Source organism: Canis lupus, chromosome X (genome assembly GCF_011100685.1).
Source record: "Canis lupus familiaris isolate Mischka breed German Shepherd chromosome X, alternate assembly UU_Cfam_GSD_1.0, whole genome shotgun sequence".
In the NCBI taxonomy this organism is placed as follows: domain Eukaryota; kingdom Metazoa; phylum Chordata; class Mammalia; order Carnivora; family Canidae; genus Canis; species Canis lupus.
The window spans coordinates 41,869,810-41,882,557 of NC_049260.1; the positions used below are offsets into that span (position 1 = coordinate 41,869,810).

General features: G+C 41.0%; 1 pseudogene; it reads left to right on the forward strand.

The window, feature by feature from the left end:
- Positions 1–11,218: 11,218 nt before the first annotated feature.
- On the forward strand, positions 11,219–12,316 carry LOC100685485 (annotated as a pseudogene).
- The last annotated feature ends 432 nt before the right edge of the window (positions 12,317–12,748 follow it).

Genomic DNA, 12,748 nt, shown 5'->3' on the forward strand with positions numbered 1-12,748 from the left:
AGCTGATGGAAGAGTCTCAGCTTTATTAATACCAATCCAGACATAATGAAAGGGAACAAAGGAGAAGGCCCACCCGAAAGATTGTCCTTCCAGGTAGCTACTGTTAAAAATTCTCCCTGTTCTGATTCTCCTGACCCTTCTAGAGGTCTTTGCATACCTGACTTTCTTGTGAAGCTGGTTCATGGTACAAGACAATCACACCTACAGAGCGTTCTTCTCCAAGACTTACAAGAACTGGCTGCTCTCTTGGGGCAGGGGGACTGGGCAGATCCCAGGCTGGTTGAGGAAAGCAGAAGGGCCTAGAAAACTGGAGCAATTTTGTCATCAATAGCAGAAATGCTATCCAGCATGCTCAGCTGAGGTGATAGGAGCATCAGCATTACATATTTCCAAGGACTATAAGACAAACTTTTGACTGATCACTTTCATCTTTGAAATACTAGTCACTCAGGAAATACTAGTCATTCAGGAAATACTCAGGAAATTTTTGGTTAACCTTGGCCAACTTTGATTTCTTCCTCTGAGCATAGTGGAGCTATTGCATGAAGCTGGACCTTCCCATTTTCTTTTTCCAGTTTTTTTGTATTAAAAAAAATTTCCCAGATTTATTGGGAATAATTGACATATAACATTATATAAGTTAGGACCTATCCATTTTCAAGCATGCAGATGATTTCCTTTTCAAAACAGTTCCCTTTACCTCAATTTTTAGAGAAAATAAAGACTGTGCATTGAGAAAAAAAGGAAAGAAGCAGAAGGAGACTTGAAGAGATACAGAAGAGAAGGCAATGTGAAGATGAAACACAGAGAGATATGAGATTGTTAACCTTGAAGATTAGAGCAATGCTACCAGAAGCCAAAGAATAATGACAGCAACAGAAGTTGGAAGAGGTAAGGCATGATTCTCCCTAGAGCCTTTGGAGGGAGACAGCCCTTCTGACAACTTGGTATTGACCGGTGATACTGATTTCAGACAATATGGCCTACAGAACCATGAGATAATAAGTTTTTGTTGTTTTGTGCCATCAAGTTTGCAGTAAATTGTTACAGCACCCACAGGAAACTAACGCAGATTTTGGTATCTAGAAGTGGAATGCTGCCATAACAAATACCTAAAAATGTGCAAGTGAATTTAAAATTGGAGAATGGATAGAGACTAGAAGAATGATAGAAAAACCCTAGATTGGGGCACCTGGGTGGCTCAGTTGTTAAACATCTCTTGATATCTGCTTGGGTCTTGAACTCAGGATCATGAGTTCAAGCCCCAAGCTCGACCCTGCACTGGGCATACTGCACGGGGCCTACTTTAAAAAAGAAAAGAAAAGAAAAATCCTAGATTGAATTAAACAAATTGTTGGTAGAAATACAAACATTGAATATTATTCTGGTGAGCTCTTAGAACCTCATGGTAGCTCATGCTCTTAGAAGAGCATGGTAGATAAAACGTACATCACTTTAGAAAATACATACATATTTCTTTAAAGCAAAATGATGGTAGAAATATAAATATTAAAGGTGTTGCTGACGAGAACTCAGACAGAAATGAGGAACGTGTTATTGGAAACTGGAGGAAAGGCAATCCTTGTTACACACTGACAAAACTTACCTGAATTATGTCCCACAGTCACGTGGAGAGCAGAAATTGTAAGTAGTAAACTTAGATATTTAGCTAAGAAGAATTCTAAGCAAAATGTTGAAGGTGTGGCTTGACTTACTCTTGCTGCATTAGTAAAATGTCAGAAGAAAGAGATAAATTGAGGAAAGAACTATTAAGCAAGAAAGATCCAGGACTTGATGATTTGGAAAATTCTGATTCTATCAAGATTACAAAAGACACTAAAATTAAGAGATTTACTCTTAGGAAGGTGTGCTATGGTGAGAAAGTCAAGAGTGTGGTTGTGCTTGCTAGTACTAAAGAGATTAGGTTTGTGACTGTGAATCTCTTCAACCATCTCAACCATAGCCAGGAATACAGATGGGATTCTCTGGGAAAGATCTGTGGAGGACCACCTAGATTAGTGGCATGAATTGCTGTGCCATATGGGAGATCCACAAGGTTTTTGAGAATATCATAAGAAAGATTCCCAGATTGTACCGAAAGAGACAGAGGCAGAACAAAATGGAGGAAGGCTGTCAGACTCCTAAAATGCTGCAGACACATAAAAAGGCTGATAGAACTGGAAATTTTTACCTCTTAATCCCCTTTATCTAATTTTCCCATCTCCTACCCCTCCCTTCTGGCAACCGCAAGTTTGTTTTTTGTATTTATGACTGGCTTTGTTTGTTTGTTTGTTTTTAAGATTTTATTTATTAATGAGAGATATAGAGACAGGCAGAGACATAGGCAGAGGGAGAGAAGCTGGCTCCCTGCAGGGACCCTGATGCAGGACTCAATCCCAGGACCCCCAGATTACGACCTGAGCTTAAGGCAGATGCTCAACCACTGAGCCACCCAGGAGCCCCTGGCTTTGTTTTGTTTTGTTTGTTCACTTGTTTTGTTTTTTAGATTCCACATATAAGTGAAATCATGAATCAGTATTTGTCTTTGTCTGACTTATTTTACTTAGCCTAACACCCTCTAGGTCCACCCATTTTGTTGCAAATGGCAAGATTTGATTCTTTTTTATGTCATATAGAAGTATATACATACATATATATCTATAAATCTACACATAGATCTGTAGATATATCTCACATCTCCTTTATCCATTTATCTAGAGATAGACACTTATGTTGTTTTCCATATCTTGGCTATTGTAAATAATGCAGTAAACATAGGGTTGCATATATATTTTTGAATTCGTGTTTTTATTTTCTTCTGATAAATACACAGAAGTGGAATTGTCAGATTGTATAGTATATCTATTTTAATTTTTTGAGGAACCTCCATTCTGTTTTCCATAGTGGCTGCCCCAATTTACATTCCCACCAACAGGACATGAGGGTTCCCATTTCTCCATATCCTCACCAACACTTCCTGTTTCTTGTCTTTCTGATACTAGCAATTTGGACTGGTGTGAAGTGATAATTTATTGTAATTTTGATTGACATTTTCCTAATGTTTAGTGATGTTGAGCATCTTTTCGTATGTCTGTTAGCCATCTCTGTATCTTCTTTGGGAAAAGGCCTATTCAGGCCTTCTGCCCATTTTTTAAATCAGATTGTTCATTTTTATGGTTTTGAGTTTTATGCTCTCTTTGTATGTCTTGGATATTAACCCCTTATTTATTTGTGTCATCTTCAATTTCTTTCATCAAAGTCTTATAGTTTTTCAGAATAAAGGTCTTCCACCTCCATTGCTAAATTTATTCCTAGGTGTTTTATTCTTTTTGATGCACTTGTAAATGAAATTGTTTTCTTTTTTTTTTTTTTTAATTTTATTTATTTATTTATGATAGTCACAGAGAGAGAGAGAGAGAGAGAGGCAGAGACACAGGCAGAGGGAGAAGCAGGCTCCATGCACCGGGAGCCCGACGTGGGATTCGATCCTGGGTCTCCAGGATCGCGCCCTGGGCCAAAGGCAGGCGCCAAACCGCTGCGCCACCCAGGGATCCCTTTTTTTTTTTTTTTTTAATTTTATGAAATTGTTTTCTTAATTTCTCTTTCTGACAGTCTGTTATTAGTATACAGAAATGCAGTGGATTTTCATACCTTAATTTTCTATATGCAACTTTATTGAATTCATTTATTAGTTTTAGTAGTTTTTCAGTGAGATCTCTAGGGTTTTCCAATATATAGTATTATATCATCTGCAGTTAGTGACACTTCTACTTCTTTTTTTTTAAGATTTTATTTATTTATTCATGAGAGATACAGAGAGAGAGGCAGAGACAGAAGCAGGTTCCACACAGGAGCCGAATGTGGGACTCGATTCTGGAACTCTGGGATCATGCCTTGAGCCAAAGGCAGACACTCAACCACTGAGCCACCCAGCATCCCACTTCTACTTCTTTCTCACCAATTTGGATGTCTTTTATTTCTTTTTCATGCCTAATTAACTGTGGCTAGGACTTTCAGTACTATGCTGAATAGAAGTGGTGAGCGTTCGTGTTTTGTTCCTGATCTTAGAGCAAAGACTTTCAGTTTTTCACTATTGAGTATTATGTAAATTGTGAGTTTGTCATATATGGCCTTTCTTATATTTAGGTATTTTCCCTCTATACACGCTTTGTTGAGAGCATTTTATTGTGAATGGATATCAAATTTTGTCAGATGCTTTTTATGCATCTATTAGGATGGTCGTGTAATTTTTATTCTTCATTTTGTTAATGTGGTGTATCACATTAATTTGTGAATATTGAACAATCTTGCAACTCCAGAAAAAATCCTACTTGATATTACTGAATGGTCCTTTTTGTGTATTGTTGAATTGGGTTTGCTAATTTTTTTTTGTTCCGTTAAAGATTTTATTTATTTATTTGAGTGAGAGAGAGAGCACAAGAAGGGGTAGGGGTGGAGGGAGAAGCAGACTCCCTGATGAACAGGGAGCCTAATATAGGACTCAATCCCAGGACCCTGAGATCATGACCTGAGCCAAAGGCAGACACTTAACCAACTGAGCCATTCAGGTACCCCAGGTTTGCTAATGTTTTGTTGAGGATTTTTGCATCTGTGTTCATTAGGAATATTAGACTGTAGTTTTCTTTTTTTGTAGTGTCTTTATCTGGTTTTAATATCAAAAAACTTTTTGAATAAATTTGGAAGTGGTCTTTCCCCTTTGAGTTCTTGGAATAGTTTGAGGATAGGCATTAACTCTTCTTTAAATGTTTGGTAGAGGGATGCCTGGGTGGCTCAGCGGTTGAGCGCCTGCCTTCGGCTCAAGGTGTGATCCTGGAGTCCCAGGATCGAGTCCTACATTGGGCTCCCTGCATGGAGCCTGCTTCTCCCTTTGCCTATGTCTCTGCCTCTCTCTCTCTCTCCTCTGTGTATTCTCATGAATAAATAAATAAAATCTTTTAAAAAAATGTTTGGTAAAATTCACCAGTGAAGCCATTTGGTCCTGGACTTTTGTTTGTTGGGAGGTTTTTGTTACTGATTCAATCGCCTTGCTAGTAATCAGTCTAGTCAGATTTTCTATTTTTTATGATTCAGCCTTGGAAGATTGTAAATTTCTGGGAAATTATCTGTTTTTGTATGTTGTCCAACTAGTTGGTATATTCATAGTTCTCTTATAATCCTTTGTATTTCTGTGGTGTTGGTTGTAACTTTTCTTCCCTTCCTTTTTTAAATATTTTATTTATTTATTCATGACAGGCACAGAAAGAGAGGGGCAGAGACACAGGCAGAGGGAGAAGCAGGCTCCCTGCGGGGAGTCCGATACGGGACTCGATCCCGGGACTCCAGGATCACGCCCTGGGCCAAAGGCAGCGCTAAACAGCTGAGCCACCTGGGCTGCCGTATAGCAGTCTTAAATTTAAGTTGTTGGCTGCTTAAGTTCAAACACATTTTTAAATTTATTTTTATTTTTTTAAAGATTTTATTTATTTATTCATGAGAGACACAGGAAGAGAGGCAGAGACACAGGCAGAGGGAAGAGAAGCAGGTTTCACGCAAAGAGCCTGCTGTGGGACTCCATCCTGGGAATCCGGGATCACGCCCTGAGCCAAAGTCAGATGCTCAACTGCTGAGCCACCCAGGCGTCCCTAAACACATTTTTTAATGATTTTATTTATTTATTCATGAGACACATGGAGAGAAAGGCAGAGACATAGGCAGGGGGAGAAATAGGCTCCCCTCCCTGCTGGGAGCCTGATGGGGGACTCAATCCCAGGACCCCAGGATCACAACCCCAGCCGAAGGCTCAACCACTGAGCCACCCAAGTGCCCCAAGTTCAAACACATTCTAAAAGCACTACATTTTTACTCCCTCCCCTCCTGAATGTTTCATGTATTTGATGTCATGATTTGCATTTTTTATTTTGCGCATCCCTTAACTACTTACTGTAGATATATCTGACTTTACTATCTTTGTCTTTTAATCTTCATACTAGCTTTATAAGTTATTGATCAACTACATTTAATATATGCTTGCTTTCACCAATGATATTTTTCTTTCATAATTTTCTTTTTTTTTAAGATTTTATTTATTTATTCAGATCGACAGAGAGAGAGAGAGGCAGAGACACAGGCAGAGGGAGAAGCAGGCTCCATGCAGGTAGCCTGACGTGGGACTTGATCCCTGGTCTCCAGGATCATGCCCTGGGCTGCAGGCGGCACCAAACCGCTGTGCCACCGGGGATGCCCTCATAATTTTCTTACATCTGGTAATGACCTTTTCTTTTTTTAATTAATTAATTTATTTGTATATTTTTTTATTGGAGTTTCATTTGCCAACATATAGTATAACACCCAGTGCTCATCCCATCAAGTGCCCCCATTAGTGCCTGTCACCCAGTCACCCCATTCCCCCGCCCACCTCCCCTTTCACTACCCCTTGTTTGTTTCTCAGAGTTAGGAGTTTCTCCTGTTCCCTTTAACATTTCTTGTAAGCCTGATTTAGTGGTGGTAAACTTCTTTAACTTTTATTTGTCTGGAAAAATCTTTATCCCTCCTTAAATTCTGAGTAATAATCTTGCTGGATGAAGTATTTTTGGTTGAAGGTTTTTTTTGTCTCCTCCTCCAGGGGAGCCTGATGCAGGACTCAATCCCAGGACCCTGGAACCATGACCTGAGCCCAAGGCAGATGCTCAACCTCTGAGCCACCTGGGCGCCCTGTCCTTCAGCACTTAAGTATATCATGCCACTTTCTTCTGGCCTGCAATGTTTCTGCTTAAAAATCAATCAGCTGATAGCTTGAAGGGTGTTTCCTTGTATGTGGCTAATCGCTTTCCTCTTGCTGCTTTTAAGATTTTCTCTTTATCTTTAATTTTTGACATTTTAATTATTATGTGTCTTAATGTGGACCTCTTTCGGTTCATTTATTTGGGGATCTCTGTGATTTCTGGGCCAGGATGTCTGTCCTTCCCCAGGCTAAGGAAGTTTTCAGCTATCATTTCTTCAAATATGTTTTCTGCCCCTTTCTCTCTCTCTCATCTTCTTCTGGAACTCCTATAATATGAATGTTAATATGCTTGATATTCTCCTATTAACCTATCCTCATTTTTAAAATTCTTTGTTCTTGGGAATCCCTGGGTGGCTCAGCGGTTTGGCATTTGTCTTGGGCCCAGGGCGTGATCCTGGAGACCCAGGATCGAGTCCCATGTCGGGCTCCCTGCATGGAGCCTGCTTCTCCCTCTGCCTGTGTCTCTGCCTCTCTCTGTATCTTTCATGAATAAATAAATAAAGTCTTCTTTAAAAAAATAAATAAATAAAATTCTTTGTTCTTTTTGATGTTAGTTTGGATGATTTTCACTACCTATCACTGATTTGTTCTTATGCATCCTCCAATCTTTTGTTAATCTCCATTAATGTTTTTCATTTCAGTTATTATATCCTTCAGCTTTGATCTGATGTTTTTTATATTACCTCTTAGTTGACATTCTCAATGAGTTCATTAACTCTTTTCTCAAGTTCTCTGAGCATCTTTATGATGATTACTTTGAACCCTTTTCATGTAAACTGCTTATGTCCATTTCATTTCATTCTTTTCCGGAGATTTTGACTTATTCTTTCATTTGGGACATATTTCTCTGCCTCCTCAATTTTGTCTGACTGTGTTTGTTTCTATGCATTAAGTAGGTCAGCTACATCTCCTGGTCTTTAAGTGCCCTTAGTAGAAGGCACCTTATGGGGCCCAGAAGCACAATCCTCTCTGGTCCCAATCCTCTCTGGAGAACCAGGCACTCCAGGAGCGGCCCCTATGTGGGCTGCATGTGCTCTCCTATGGTGACCAGGCTGCAACTGCTGGTGGGTAGTGCTGGCCCCCAGCATGACTGCCTGAGAGCCCCAGCTGAAGCTGTTGTGAATGTGCTGGTGGGTGGAGTTATCCCCTGGTGTTGCTGGCTGTGAGACCTACCTATAACTCTTGTAGGCATGCTGGTGGATGTGGCTGCCTCTCCCTGTCACAGGAGTCACTTTGGAGGGGTAACAGTCCCAACTGAGGCTGTCCACAGGGTGTGGTAGAGCAGAAGCTGCTTTGGAGGAGTGACTGCTGAGATGGGCATGTTGTGCAGAATGGGGCTGCAGGGAAGTCAGGTAGGGCAAGTGGTGCTAGCAAAGTAGATGGTGAATGTCAGAACTAGTACCTGCCAGCATTTGCCCAGCTGGAGGCTGAAAGAAGGCAAGAAAAATGCAAGCCCTTCCGTTTCAGGAAAAATTTCCTACAGATCTCTAGCCTCCAGCGCATGCCCTTTTAGTCGATCAATCTCCACGTGTGGCCCAGGTACTTTGCAAACTGCTGCCTCTCTGCTAGGTGTCAAAGCAAGTAAGATTGTGTGAGCCTGGGGAAGCCCCGGTGGCTTAGTGGTTTACCTTCAGCCCAGGGTGTGATCCTGGAGACCCAGGATCCAGTCCCATGTCGGGCTCCCTGCATGGAACCTGCTTCTCTCTCTGCCTCTCTCTCATAAATAAATAAAATATTAAAAAAAAAAGATTGTGTGAGCCTTATAAGAATGGAGCCTTGGCTGGACGCCTGGGTGGCTCAGCCATTGAGTGCCTGTCTTTGGTCCAGGGCGTGACCCTAGAGTCCCTGGATAGAGTACTACATCGGGCTTCCTGCATGGAGCCTGCTTCTCCCTCTGCCTGTGTCTCTGGCTCTCTCTCTGTGTGTCTCTCATGAATAAATAAATAAATTCTTAAAAAAAAGAATGGAGCCTTGGTTTCCTATAGCCCACCAGCCCTCCCAGAGTTAAGCCTCACTGATTTTCAAAGCCAAATTTTATGGAGGCTCATTTTCCTAGTGCAGATCCTCAGGGCTAGGGGTACTTAATGTGGGGCTTGAATCCCTTGCTCCTCACAGAGGACCTTAATGCCCGTGATATTTCTTCCACTTATGAGTTGTTACACCAGGACTTTGGTTCCCAACCAGGATGCATCCTGCCTTTCCTACCCTTCTTGATGTGACTTTTTCTTCATATCTTTGGCTGTGGAATAATTTTCTGCTAGTCTCCAAGTCATTTTCTGAAAGACCTGCTGCAAATGTAGTCACAGGTATGTCTCCGGGAGGAGGTAAATTCAGGATATTTCTACTCAGCCATCTTTCCCTCTAAGAGTGATAACTTGATTTCTTTTTTTATATAATTTGATTTCTAGTGTACAAGTCCAAAGAGGAATTTTGACCCAGAATGGATCGTATCCAGAGTTTAATCCTTACCTATTTTAGGTGATGAGATTTGGCATTTTTTGAGCTGATAATATTAAATGAGAGGGGCACCTGAGTGGCTCAGTCAGTGAAACATCTGCCTTCAGTTCAGGCCATGATCTCAGGGTGCTGGAATTGAGACCCATATGAGGCTCCCTACTCAGTAGAGAGTCGGCTTGTCCCTCTGTCTTTCCTCTGCTCTTTCTCTCTCTCTCTCTCAAATAAATAAAATCTTTAAAAATATGTATTAAATGAGATTTTGGCCTTGAGTTCATATTGCAATATATTGAGAAATTTGGGCATATGGTGATATAGTACATGTGGAGTAGACATGAATCTTAGGGGACCAGAGGGCAGATTACAGGAGAGTGAATAATTCCACCCCTCCCAAAGATATTCTATTTCCTGGAATTTATGTGTGTTATCTTACAACAATAACAAAAAAAGACTGCCGGTGTGATTAAGTTAAAGATATTGATATAGGGAGATTATCCTGGATTATTTGGGTGGATCCTAAATGTATCACAGGTGTCCTTAACAGAGGGAAGCAGAGGGAAATTTGACACCAACAGAAGGGGGGATGTGACGTGACCATGGAGGCAGAGATTAGAATGATGCAGCCACAGCCAAAGAATGCTGACAGCCACCAGAAGCTGCAATAGCAAGCAGCAGATTCTCTCCTAGAGCAGCTGAAAGAAGTACAGCCCTGCTGACACCCTGAATTCAGTCCAAAGAAAATAATTTTAGATTTCTAGCCTCCAGAAATATGATAAAATTAATTTCTGTTGTTTTATGGCACAAAATTTTTGATAATTTCTTACAACAGCCAAAGGAAATTTCGGTGATTTTAAAAGATTATGGAGATTATGTTGAAGGTCCTTTGGAGTTTTAAGATGCATTTATTCATTCGGCAACCAACAGATATTTGAGACAAAAAAAAAAGAGTAATTAAAACAGACTTTGGGGTGCCTGGGTGGCTCAGCAGCTGAGTGTCTGCCTTCAGCTCAGGTCATGATCCCGGGGTCCTGGGATCGAGTCTCACCCGCATCAGGCTCCCCAGGGAGCCTGCTTCTGCCTCTGCCTATGTCTCTGCCTCTCTCTCTGTGTCTCTCATGAATAAATAAATAAAATCCTTTAAAAAAGAATATATTAAAAAAACACAAACTTTGGACTCAATTCAACTTGGGAGTGAATTCTAGCTCTGCCACCCACTGATTATGTGACCTTAATCAGGTTGCTTAACCCTCTGAGCCTCAGTCTCAACATCTGCACAATGGGGATAACAGTACTTAATTCAAGGTGAGGTTCTGAAAATTACATGGGATGATGTGCATAAAGGCCTTTGTGCCAGCAACAAGGGTCATTGCCCTGTCCCTATCCTAAGAGAGCTCTGTCATTCTGGAAAGAACAACTTAGCGAGAACAACTTCAGGGCTGTGGATTGAAAGCACAGGGGAATTGGGGACTCATTGGAGGCACTCATGGTGGGGAGGAGGAGAGAATTCCTGGAGAAAGTAACTTCTGAAGCCCCTGAGGTACACAGCAAACTGTAATTACATGGACACTCTTTTTAATACTATTGTAAATATTACTATTAAGGGGTAAGACTTGTTCCTGGTTATTGGGTTTCTAGAAAAGGTGCATTTTTTTTAAAAAAAAAAAGTTATTCACAAGAGACACACAGAGAGAGGCAGAGACATAGGCAGAGGGAGAAGTAGGCTTCCTGCCAGGACCCCAATGTGGGACTAGATCCTGGGACTCCGGGATTACACCCTGAGCCAAAGGCAGATGCTCAACCACTGCGCCAGCCAGGCGTCCCAGAAAAGTGCATTTTTTAAAAGCCCATATCAAAAATGGGGAAAAAAATAAAGTTTAAAATGAAATGATTCCCCTCCCCCACTGAGTTTACATGGGGAGTTGGGCAGGCCACCACTGACACACCCACCACCACCACCATTGCCTTGATCCTCCATCCCTCACCATGACTGAGGAGCTTTACACATCCTACACCAAAGATGATTTCTACTGGCCCACCTATTAGAGGTGCTCAAAACTGCCATGCAGCCATGGCTTATCAACACATCTTCTATAAAAAATGTTTTCTGACTGTAACAAGAGAAAGCAAGATATGTTACCCCCTATGTTATGGAAATGTGACTAGAAGAGAGAGAGACTGTCCTGAATAAGCCTTAGACTTTGAAACTATTGTGAGGAAGTTTTCTGGTAGCTGTAAATGCTGTGCAAAACAGACTAAATTCTATTATTTGAGGCTTCATTATAAATCTTGTTAAGGGGCAGCCCAGGTGACTCAGCAGTTTAGCACCACCTTTGGCCCAGGGTATGATCCTGGAGACCCAGGATCGAGTCCCATGTCTGGCTCCCTGCATGGAGCCTGCTTCTCCCTCTACCTGTGTCTCTGCCTCTCCCTCTTCCTGTGTTTCTCATGAATAAATAAATAAAATCTTAAAAAAAAGAAGTATCAAGATGAATACTATGTTTCCTCTCTCATTCCAAACTTTGAGATCTCTCAAGATTAAGTAGGGAACAGTAATAAAACACTCATCTCTGAGAACACAGAGACTTGTAAAGAAAATACAAGTTTTTCTGGGCATCTGACTTTTTTTTAAAATTTATTTACTTATTCACGAGAGACACACAAGAGAGAGGCAGAGACATAGAGGGAGAAGCAGGCTTTCTTCAGGGAAGCTGATGCAGAACTCGATCCCAGGACCCTGGAACCACGACCTGAGCCAAAGGCAGATAGATGCTTAACCACTGAGATACCCAGTTATCCTGGCATACAACCTTTAAGTGTTCCTTTTGTCCAGGATCAATTTTTACTTAACATTTATGGAATCACTGCAACAATGATCAGATAACTCCTATTTCAGATAGTTCCTGTGATGCGTCCTATTTGTGTGTCTCTTTGTTGGGAAGCTCCTAGCCAAATTACTAGAAATTTTGTTAGTCATCTAATCAAAGACATCAGTTTGATTACGGATAATTTGTTAATCTTCATTTAGAGAGGGAAACCCAATATCAGACTGCTATTGAAAGATCTTTTCAAGTAAACATATGAAGACTGTAGACATTTCTGTACCTTCGTACCTGAAAGTGCTATCTTTAATGGGACAACTATATGAAGTCACTGTTTCAATAACTTGACGTGTATATTAACAAAAGTAATTCAGTCTAAAAAAAGTTTAAAATTCTTAAGTCACTAGAGAGGTCCTAAAAACCCCATATCTGAGGAAATTGGAGACTGATAGCAAGGATTTGAGGTGGTGGCCTCATATTTACCATTTGTTAAAACTAAATAACAAATGCAGAGCAGAAAGTAGCTAGATACATAAAGGAACAGGAGAATCTGAGCATGCGCACCAATGAGCCTATGGCATCTGGAGGGGCCAAGTCTGGCAGAGCACAGTCCCGCTTCAGGCGGGAAAACCAACCCCCTTTGAAAAGACGGTCCTGTCCCTGGAGCTGGATTTAGAGACCCCGTTCTCGACTC